Below are 10,185 nucleotides of genomic sequence, written 5' to 3'. Positions count from 1 at the left end.
CTCACGGCCGTTTCTAAAAGCGCAACTAACGACTATCATATCTGTTCAACACGTATTTTCAAGTGCATGAGACCAGATCTGGTTTCTTGAGACGAAATCATTTACGGGAGATATTCATCATTTTCTAACCCGGTATCCGAAGATTTTCGTCTGATATCAAAATCGTGCATAGCAATTCACGTGTATCGATCCCGTGTATTCATTTTAGTGTCTCTGCTGCACCAAATAATTATTAGCCAGGCGATGTCGGTGTGTGGCGTAGATTTCTTTTTGACATTGGGGGATGAAGTATTATTGAGCACCTTTTGGCGGCAGAATAAGTTTAAAGCCCATGGTAGAAATGCGCGCGAAAATGTTTGCTATTTTGAAGCTAAAATTATGAATTATGGTGCAAAAGTGGACTAAATGCGCGCGAAGCGCGCGAAAATTTGCTCTTTGGGGGCTAAAATGGGCAACTATGAGGTTAATTTAGTCAGAAACCCATATTTAGGCGTCGCATTACTCGTTGATGGTCGATAAACGTCCCAATAAATCGGACTTAGTCACCGGTCAGTTCTACAGCATAGATATCCATGGCTAACGATGGTTAACTATGGAAACATGTTAAAGGACATCAAGAAAATTTTCTAAGTTATTTATTTTGAGCTCTTTCGAGACGAGTAATGGATATATTCTGTAGATTTAGGTTTTGTCTGTGACCCGGGTCTGTGACTGCTAATGTGAGGCCGTCGTAGGTCGTACGGGGCTTAAACTCGGTGGGTGGGTGTAGTTCTGTCCAGGCAAGAAGAAGTTTATGTTCGTTAAGTCATCCGACCCCGGGGCCCCTCTCAAGGGGTCATTTGAGGTCAAATGACTAAAACTGCCATATGGGCATGAAACTAGGTCCTACGGGACTCAACTGACTCGGTGGGTGGGTGTAGTTCTGTCCTGGCAAGAAGATGTTCATGTTCGTTAAGTCATCCGACCCCGGGGCCCCCTCCCAGGGGTCATTTGAGGTAAAATGACTAAAACTGTCATATGGGCATGAAACTAGGTTGTACGGGGCTCAAACTCGGTGGGTGGGTGTAGTTCTGTCCTGTCAAGAAGATGTTTATGTTCGTTTTAAAGTCATCTGACACCGGGGTCCGCTCCCAGGGGTCATCTGAGGTCAAATTACTAAAAAGTGTCGTATGGGCATGAAACTTGGTAGGTACAGTCAACATTTAAAACAACATTTTTGAAGGTCATTTTGGGGTCATCCAAGGTCACCACGGGTCATCTGAGGTCAAATTAATAAAAACTCATATATGGGCATGAAACTTGGTGGGTACAGTCAACATTTAGAGTTATAAGTTTAGATCATTTTGGGGTCATCCAAGGTCACCCAGGGGTCATCTGAGGTCAAATTACTAAAAACTCGTATGGGCATGAAACTTGGTGGGTACAGTCAACATTTAGAGCCAAATTTTTGGAAGGTCATTTTGGGGTCGCCAGGGGTCATCTGAGGTCAAATTAGTAAAAACTGTCATATGGACATGTCACCATCAGCCTGGTAATCGCGCCCAGCCGAGAACCGCCAAATATGGTAACCGCCTAGTCTATTTTAAAACTGATGCATCAATGACTATGTTCATCATGTCATTATTGTATCATTTTCACATACATTAGGAAATGAATTTGGAGAATAGAGGCCTTGCATGTGACATATCATCCCGTAAATATGGCGGACTACTCAAATGCATTCAACAAAAGCATGATTGCAATCAAATAGGTTGATGACAACATTTGATTGAATGGACTGCACTCCGCCATAACTACGGTGAAGGACACCGGCTCAAATCCTTTGTTTGGAGCCAATCGATAATTTCATGCAGGGCCTCTATACTTTCTGTTATGAAATACTATGCTGACCTCACACTCCAGTAATTTCAGATCATTGAGCTCAGTAATACATCAAAGAATGTCTTCCAATTCATGAAAACAAATAGATAATCTGCATATCGGATTAAAAGCTTGAGGCATTTCAATTGCAAGGCCCATTACTTATACACCAACAACAACATAGGCCTACAAGTGTATATAATGTAGCATGTGCACACATTATCATGTTGTGGATGGTGAATCAAGCTGCAGTGCCTACCCATTCCCAAATAAATGCAGTGACCAACCGGTGTTCACTCATGATTGACGTACTGATCATTATGTATGATTTAAACTCATAGGTTTTGGCAATTTGGGAGGGGTGGGTTCAAAATGACCCCATAGGATTATACGGGGTAAAAATTTCAAATTGCTCAAATACCCCTTTCAAATATATCAAATTATTTAAATAAATAAATGAATGAATGAATGAATGAATGAATGAATGAATGAATGAATGAATGAATGAATGAATGAATGAATAAATAAATAAATGAAAAAAAATTGAACAAATTGTAGCGTAGCATTAAAATCATAATAACCATTGCTGGCAGGCGGATTCGAACCAACGATATTGACATTACCAGTCTGATGCTCTAACACTGAGCTATGCCATCATCTAGTAATGAGGGTCGAGTTTTAGCGTATACAGTGTTTGTCTGTGAAAATGCCGCCTTGTGAAATAAATAAATATAAAGTCTCAATTTTTAATTTAAATTTATTTGATAATTTTCTAACCTATATTTTCTTTAGATCAGGGACAAATATTTCCCCTTTTATCCAATTTGGCCGCTAAATAAGAATCTACTTCTTTTATTACTGATTTTATTCCGCGATTTGTTCCATTCAGCAATATCAAAGATTAATGTCAAGCATCTCACGACAGATTTTTAGTTGGCTTAGTGGTTTCGCACAGTGCTTTTTAACCGGGAGGTACCGAGATCGATTCCCACCTCTGCCTGCAATTTTTTTTCAAGACTGGGAAATAATAACCTGACATTCGCCGCTGACATTCGTACTGCAGAAGCGGAGTTGTAACTTGTTAAACTTCCGTAAAAGGGTACATTATTTTGGCACTACATTATTTCTTTTTTTCCACATTGCTGGTAGGCCCCTATTAAATATCAAATGGTCATAATTGGCGGTCACTTCAAATCATCGCCAACTGAACGATTGTTGGTTAATCCACCACTTGAACAGGACTTAACCAAAGCAAACAAAGACTTAAGCTTTTTACGAATGCTATACATAAGTATAAGCTTATTATCCTCTTCAACAATAGGATTAAAGATTGGTGCTTGACTGGAATTACGTGCTAGTGTCATTGGTTATTGTTAAAAGGCAATAAGGTGTGTAATTGCAATATTTCCTCTGAATAGGAAAGACTCTCTACATCGAACCATGGATGCTGGTGGTTCGAATTAAGCCCGATCCTGACTCCACTTCGCAGCGGTATGCGATGCTGCGATGCTTTTCAAACATCTAAGCATCCCGCGATGAAATTAAAATGTACAGGTGGAGTCAGTATCGGGCTTTAGGAATAAAAACCCAATTCGAAATGATGCGCTTGAGAATTCAACAATATAAATAATGGTAGCTCTATTATAATACACATTAATGATAAAATTCCAAAATATAATACGTTTTCTGTCTTTGCTTGTCACGTGGTAGCGATTATATTTTTAAATAAGTTTCAAATGAATAACAACACGACAAGTAGCCGAGTGGTCTAAGGCGCTAGGCTCATAGAGTACTAAGCGTTGCGCCGTGAGTTCGAACCCCGCCTCTGCCAAACTTTAAAAGAAGTAAATTAAAATTGGACTTTTTTAATTTCATATTTGGGAAATGTGACTGGGAGAATTTATGTATGGTGTGGAGTGGTGTGATAGGGCATGTACTTTAACTGGCCGGCGCGGTCCGGTGACTAAGTCTTTATTGGGCGTTTTATCGGCAGTCAACGAGTAATGGACATTTGGAAGGATGATTGTATGGATCAGCCCCCTGGCAAATTATTGGATCTACGCATATGGCTGGCATCAATCAATCAAATTTAGTTATTTTCAATCAAAAATGAACAGGAAAAATTCAATGTTTGAATACATTGCGATGTGGGTGGTGGTACATGTACAAAAAAAACAACGGTATCAAGCAGAGCCTGTGAATGTCACCTCCAGTATACCGTAAACGTTCGCCTAATGGCGCTTTTGGATTCTTAGAAATGTGAGAGCGCCATCCTTGTAAAATCTCAACAGCATTAAGGATACGTGTATGTTAAATTGAGCAACCTGGACATAATGCCTCAGAAAATAATATCGTGACATGACCCAATACTTTAGGTCACTAGGTTAGTTGCTAGAGCAGCAAATGTTTTGGGTTTTCTTCAGGTATTCTTTCTCAAAGTGCCATTGGACTTCATTTGTAAATCGATTCATACGTTATACCTAACTCATTTTGGTAAATTTTTTTATAACATTGTAATTTCTTCATATTTTTTTAATATTCTTCAGTTCAAAATTACACCCTTCTATTGTCTGACCCGTTAGCTCAGTCGGTAAAGGGTGCGCCTTGAATGGTGAATGGTACTTGTTCGAATCTTGATTTCTGCCCCCACTTTTATGTGAAGAAGGGTCAAGAAATGTTTTTGGACTTTGTCCCCATTTTACGAACGAATATTGTGAATTTTTGTTAATTTAATTTTAATGTTCTTATTTTTTTTAGATAAATAGGCACTGCGAACAAACGGCAACAAAAACCGCTGACAAAATTTGCTCCACCTGCTACCTATCAATGCGTGATATATTCCATTACATTTAACAGTTAAATGACCTTTGAAAAATAGAACGGCCTCAATGTTTCAAATTGTGTAACTACATTACTTTATTCATTTATGCATTATAAATGATCAACTATTTTTTCTTTTCTTAAAAGGATCGAACCCAAGTAGGTCAGACCATTGATCATATAACTATCAGACCACGAAGTAGTTACGTAACTCCGTGATGGTATCGGAACCAAGCACTGTTTGTATGGCGATCATTACGATCACGCTATTTTGGTATGCCTTTTATCTGTACTGATTGTTTCGATCGTGGTTCATTACTTAAGCGCGTGATCCCGTTGACATAGTAACATTACGTAACTTCGATACCGGGCTTCGATACTGAATAGTTGTTGAGTGCACATAATATGGAAAGCCATTGGGGTATTGTGCCCGGGGTATTGTGTGCCTTCCAAAGCGCCTTATAACATGTTCTCATTGTATTGTGGAATCCTAGCCAGTATTCAATGATAGCTATAGAGGCCTTGCGTTTATCGATTGGCTCCAAACAAAGGATTTGAACCGATTTCTTCCCCGTAATCATGGCGCAGTGCAGTCCATTCAATCAAATATTGTCATCAACCTATTTGATCGTAGTGCATTTTGTTATGTGTGTGAGACGAACTGTCGCGGTAGATGCAATCATGCTTTTGTTGAATGCATTTGAGTAGTCCGCCATATTTACCGGATGATACGTCATATGCACAGCCTCTATTCAGTTGGTCGTTGTATGATTTTGTTCGTTCACTCATTCAAATTTTATTTATATCATTTGAAGACTGAGCCTATTATGATACATCCTCCGTGGATCAGTTTCAAACAAATATAGCTACGGATTATTGGGGCAGAGGTTATCTTTTGAATCCTCTTAGAGGGCTATCATTTTTTTTTCGGAAGGGGGGTCCCAAATTTACAAAAAGTCTGCGTCAATAAAATTGCGCACCCCCTATTTCGGCTTAACAAAAATTGTATGATCCCAAACCCCAAAATTGTATTGAAATCAGTCTTTTTGAATAAAATAACACACTTTCTGTAGTCATCGTGTGACTCCCTACATTTTGGTCATAAAACATTTTATGACCCTCTCCTATTATTCTTTCCAAGACTTTATGACCCCCGTATGTTTGGGACCCCCCCCCCCCCCCTTTCGAATAAAATGATATACCTCTTATGACCACTGATGCATAGGCAAGGACACTCGCGCGAATTGAAAGACTTGTCGCACGCGACAGTTCGTCTCACACACATAGCAAATGCCTATACAATCAAATAGGTTCATTACAACATTTGATTGAATGGATTACGTTACTCTAACATGAAACGATAAAAACAAAGAATCATGAAAAAAGACACATACAAGATAAAATAATAAAATTATATAAACAATGTTAAAGATAAAATCAAGAAAATAGAGAATAAAATTTCCTCAAATCAGAAAAAAAAACATTGACAGACATCATAATCTGTCAGAAATTACTGCATGAGATTCGAACCATCAATCTTCTCCACAAGTTCTCTTTATCCTCGCACTATAGTCTAATGATCTGTTCACTGGGCCACAACGTATCAGGTGAATGATTACCGCATTATCATGAACAAGTTTGTTCGATCTTGTTCATAATTGTATGTGTCGATAGGTTTCACCCTTTAACTACACGTACCCTTAATGATCAGTGATAATAGTCCGCTTTTACAGGGATGGCGCTCTCTCATTTCCATGAACTCCATAGCGCCATTAGGCGAACGTTTACGGTATATATAGTCATGAAGCAAATGGACTTAAAAGGTCTTGTCATACACTTCAGTAAGTAGGCCTACACCTCTCTTAAAGCCATTATGTACGAGTTATGTCAATTTATTATTTTGGCTAATTCCATTATTTAGGTGTAAGTTGGGACATGTGTAAAATAATGTTACAAATATTGCCAAAAAATAAGTTTGAAAAAAAAATTATATTATAAGATCGTACATTCTTGCGAAATGAAATGAAATGAAATGAAATGAAATGAAATGAAATGAAATGAAATGAAATGAAATGAAATGAAATGAAATGAAATGAAATGAAATGAAATGAAATGAAATGAAAATGAAATGTAATTAAATGGAACATATCGGGTCTACTAAGATAATTTATGGTACAGCGAAAACCTTGCTATCTACTGAAGATAGTTCCGCAAAACTTGTTACTACTGAAGATACCTTATTGCAATGAAAACCTCGCTATCTACCGAACATAAAATTATATACCTTTATGATTAAGAAAACAGTGTTATCTACTAAAGATTTAGCTCGATCGTGACTTTTTATTGTAAAGAAAACCGAAATAGCTTTATGGTAAACATATCTGAAGATATCTTTCTTATAATGATACCTTATAAGGATGGTATGAACCATTGAATTATGGAGACTGATGGCCTCATTACTGCTAAATTGATTGAAAATGAGGTATTTTCCTGAATATAAAGTCGATGGGGCTTCAATACCGAGGAGAACCGAATCACAAGCTGGATTATGTCCATGCACTGTACTGAAGATAAAGGTCTAAACCAAAACCGAAGATAGATCAAATTATTTGATGACAAGCGCTGATATACAAATTCTAAGAAATAAGTTAGGCCAAGCATCTCTTACCTCTTTCAGCTATGGTAGCAACTCTGTCTTCCAAACGCTCAGTAATCCCCGTAAAAGGTAGCAAGATTTTGCGTTCCATATCCTTTCCCTAATCCACTTCCGTAATCCACTGCTCAACTCCGTACTTTGAATTGAAATTATTATCACCCGGTTTACGCTCGTGAATGACGTTGCTTTCTGACCATTTTTACACCAAATATAAATTATTAAGGAGTAAAGCACTCTTGTTCTAACAATTGCAAGCCTAACTTCTTAAAACGATCCATGAGTCCGGAAATATTGCATATTTTTGATAGCATTTGCCCAACTTTACCAAACATCAGCCAAAATGTATAATGTATACCAAGAGAGGTAAGAGATGAGGTTAGTTTTTCTTTACGAGAGGTTGCGTTGCCATGGTGATTTTTCGCAGCTTCATGATTACCCAGCTTCATTGACATTCACCTGTTTTCTCAAAAGCAACCAACTGTAACATTTCTAATAAAAAATGTTTAAAACTTTGTCATCAAGTATTATATGAGCCTATTTTAATTAAAAAAACAGAATATTTAAAACTGCACAATACCGACGTTTCATGAATGTATGTTATTTTCTCAAGAAGATATAAAAAATGATTAACTTATAATAAAATAATAGTGAAGATATTTGGAATAATCTAAAAAAAGATAATCTCTTATGATGATTTCAGCATTCAAACTCATAGTAGAGTGCTCGTATAACTGAGTTGTGTATGAATGAATAATTGCACGGGACTAAATGATGATCGCATACTAATATCAAATGAAATGATTGTCTGTGACTGGATGCGTTTCAAATGAACTGAGACGGTGAGATATTATGCAGGCGAATAGGTGTGGAAAGGTGGCGCGAAAGTGTGACGATGTTCAACTTTAATACAGGGCGATTTATAGGGTAATCGGTTTCTTGCACGTTTTACAGGGAGATATGTCACTATTAACAAATATTAAAATGCTAAATTGCTTTGACAAAACCCTAGAAAAAATGCATAGGCCTACAGTGTTCCCAATCATTGTTAGAACTGGATACAGTTCTGGAAAGTTGAACCAAAATATCATGTTTATGTTACGACACCGTGCAAGAAATCGGGGTAAAAACTGTCATATTATATAGGTCCATTATGTCCATAGACCATACTTTTTTATTTATCTTGGCAAACACATGCATACATAAAATATGAACAATAATCAATACACTGCAAATTCTATTATTTAGGCGTTATGGTTTCTGTAACACTTTTTTAAACACTGCTAGTCGTTTATTTTTCATTTACACAGTAAAGGAACATCCCAGTTTCCCTAACACTGGGCTAAACATCAAAGTACACACATAGGCCTAAACACATGAAAGTTAACATGTTCACTTTTCAATTGTTCGGAAAGTAAATGCATAGGCCTATATGCTTAGGCTTAATTTGTAAACATTTGGTGCGTTTACTTTCTAAACAATTTTAGAGTAATCATGTTAAATGTTTAAAATCTAATACTCTCATGCATTTACTGTTTTATTTTAATTTTATTTCAGGTATATTTTATTGAACACTCAAATAGCAGCCAATATGGCTGAATTGCTTGGTGCATTACAATCAAATTTATAAAGAAAAGCAAATAATAATAAAATACATAAAAAGAAACTTGTGTGTTTGCTTTGGTGTTAAGGAGTTTGGCCCAGTGAAACGGGTCTATACCTTTACTGTGTTTAATGTTTTTCGTTTATAAGTGCAAAACATTAACACATAGCAGTGTTTAAAGAGTGTTACAGAAACCAAAAACACTTGGATTTACAATGTAGTGCAGAAAGGGAATCGCAAGTAAAAAAACTATAGAGATCCCTTACATTTCAACCACATAAAAACTATTCAAAATACATTAAAAATACAATTAAATGACCCATTGCAAAGGCCCAATATGGAAATATACACATTAAGAATATCATTATTGTATAATGCTGTTTATTAAATGATATCATGTTTACCAAGTACATACTATATACTGGACCAATAATATGAGAATATTTTGTTCCATTTTTTAAAGCAAAATAATAAAAACGTTGACGAATAGTATGAAGTTTTGGGGCTGGACATGGTTGAGGCCGAAGGCACAATAATGATCAAGTGTTGGATTTGGTCTTGGCTTTTGGACAAATAAATCTTGAGGTAAATGGGTTAAATTAAATCATTTACGAATTTGAAACAATAAGATAAAGTAAAGACAACGGTCATCACCAAGGTTGAATGTTTGCCGACAAATATCTTGCAATAACATTTTGACAACATTTTTAAAATGTTGTGTTGTTTTTGTTGTTGTTGTTGTTGTTTTTTGTTGTTTTGGGTTTTTTTTTTATAGATAAAACGTTTAAAAAACGTTTTTCATGACCTTTATATAACCCGACATTTAAATGTTTTAACACAAATTGACCAAACACAAAACGCGTTCATAACACATTTATAACGATGTGATGTAGGCCTATATAAATACATTTTCTGTTTGCTGGGATACTGGCCTTCATATACTAGTAGGCCTAATATAAATGTGCCTCGTAAACATAATGTAAACGCAGACTCGATCTTTTGTGCGTAATTATAGAGGGCCAGGGGATTCACTCTATCATTTAAAAAAATATTTGAAGAAGTCAAAGAGCCCTAAGAATAAATAACCGTAGTGTAATTCACGCCAGACACAATATCTTTATATGACAAAAATTAGTTGATCAATCGATCAAATAATAAACGTTTTATATCAATTTTAATTTTAGCCTGAATCCGTAAATATGGTACCTCTCGCCCTTTTTAGGTCAAGGTTGTTTTTACCATTATGCAA

The sequence above is a fragment of the Amphiura filiformis genome, chromosome 1 (assembly GCF_039555335.1).
Source record: "Amphiura filiformis chromosome 1, Afil_fr2py, whole genome shotgun sequence".
NCBI classification, from domain to species: domain Eukaryota; kingdom Metazoa; phylum Echinodermata; class Ophiuroidea; order Amphilepidida; family Amphiuridae; genus Amphiura; species Amphiura filiformis.
Note: the sequence above shows the minus strand (reverse complement) of the source record.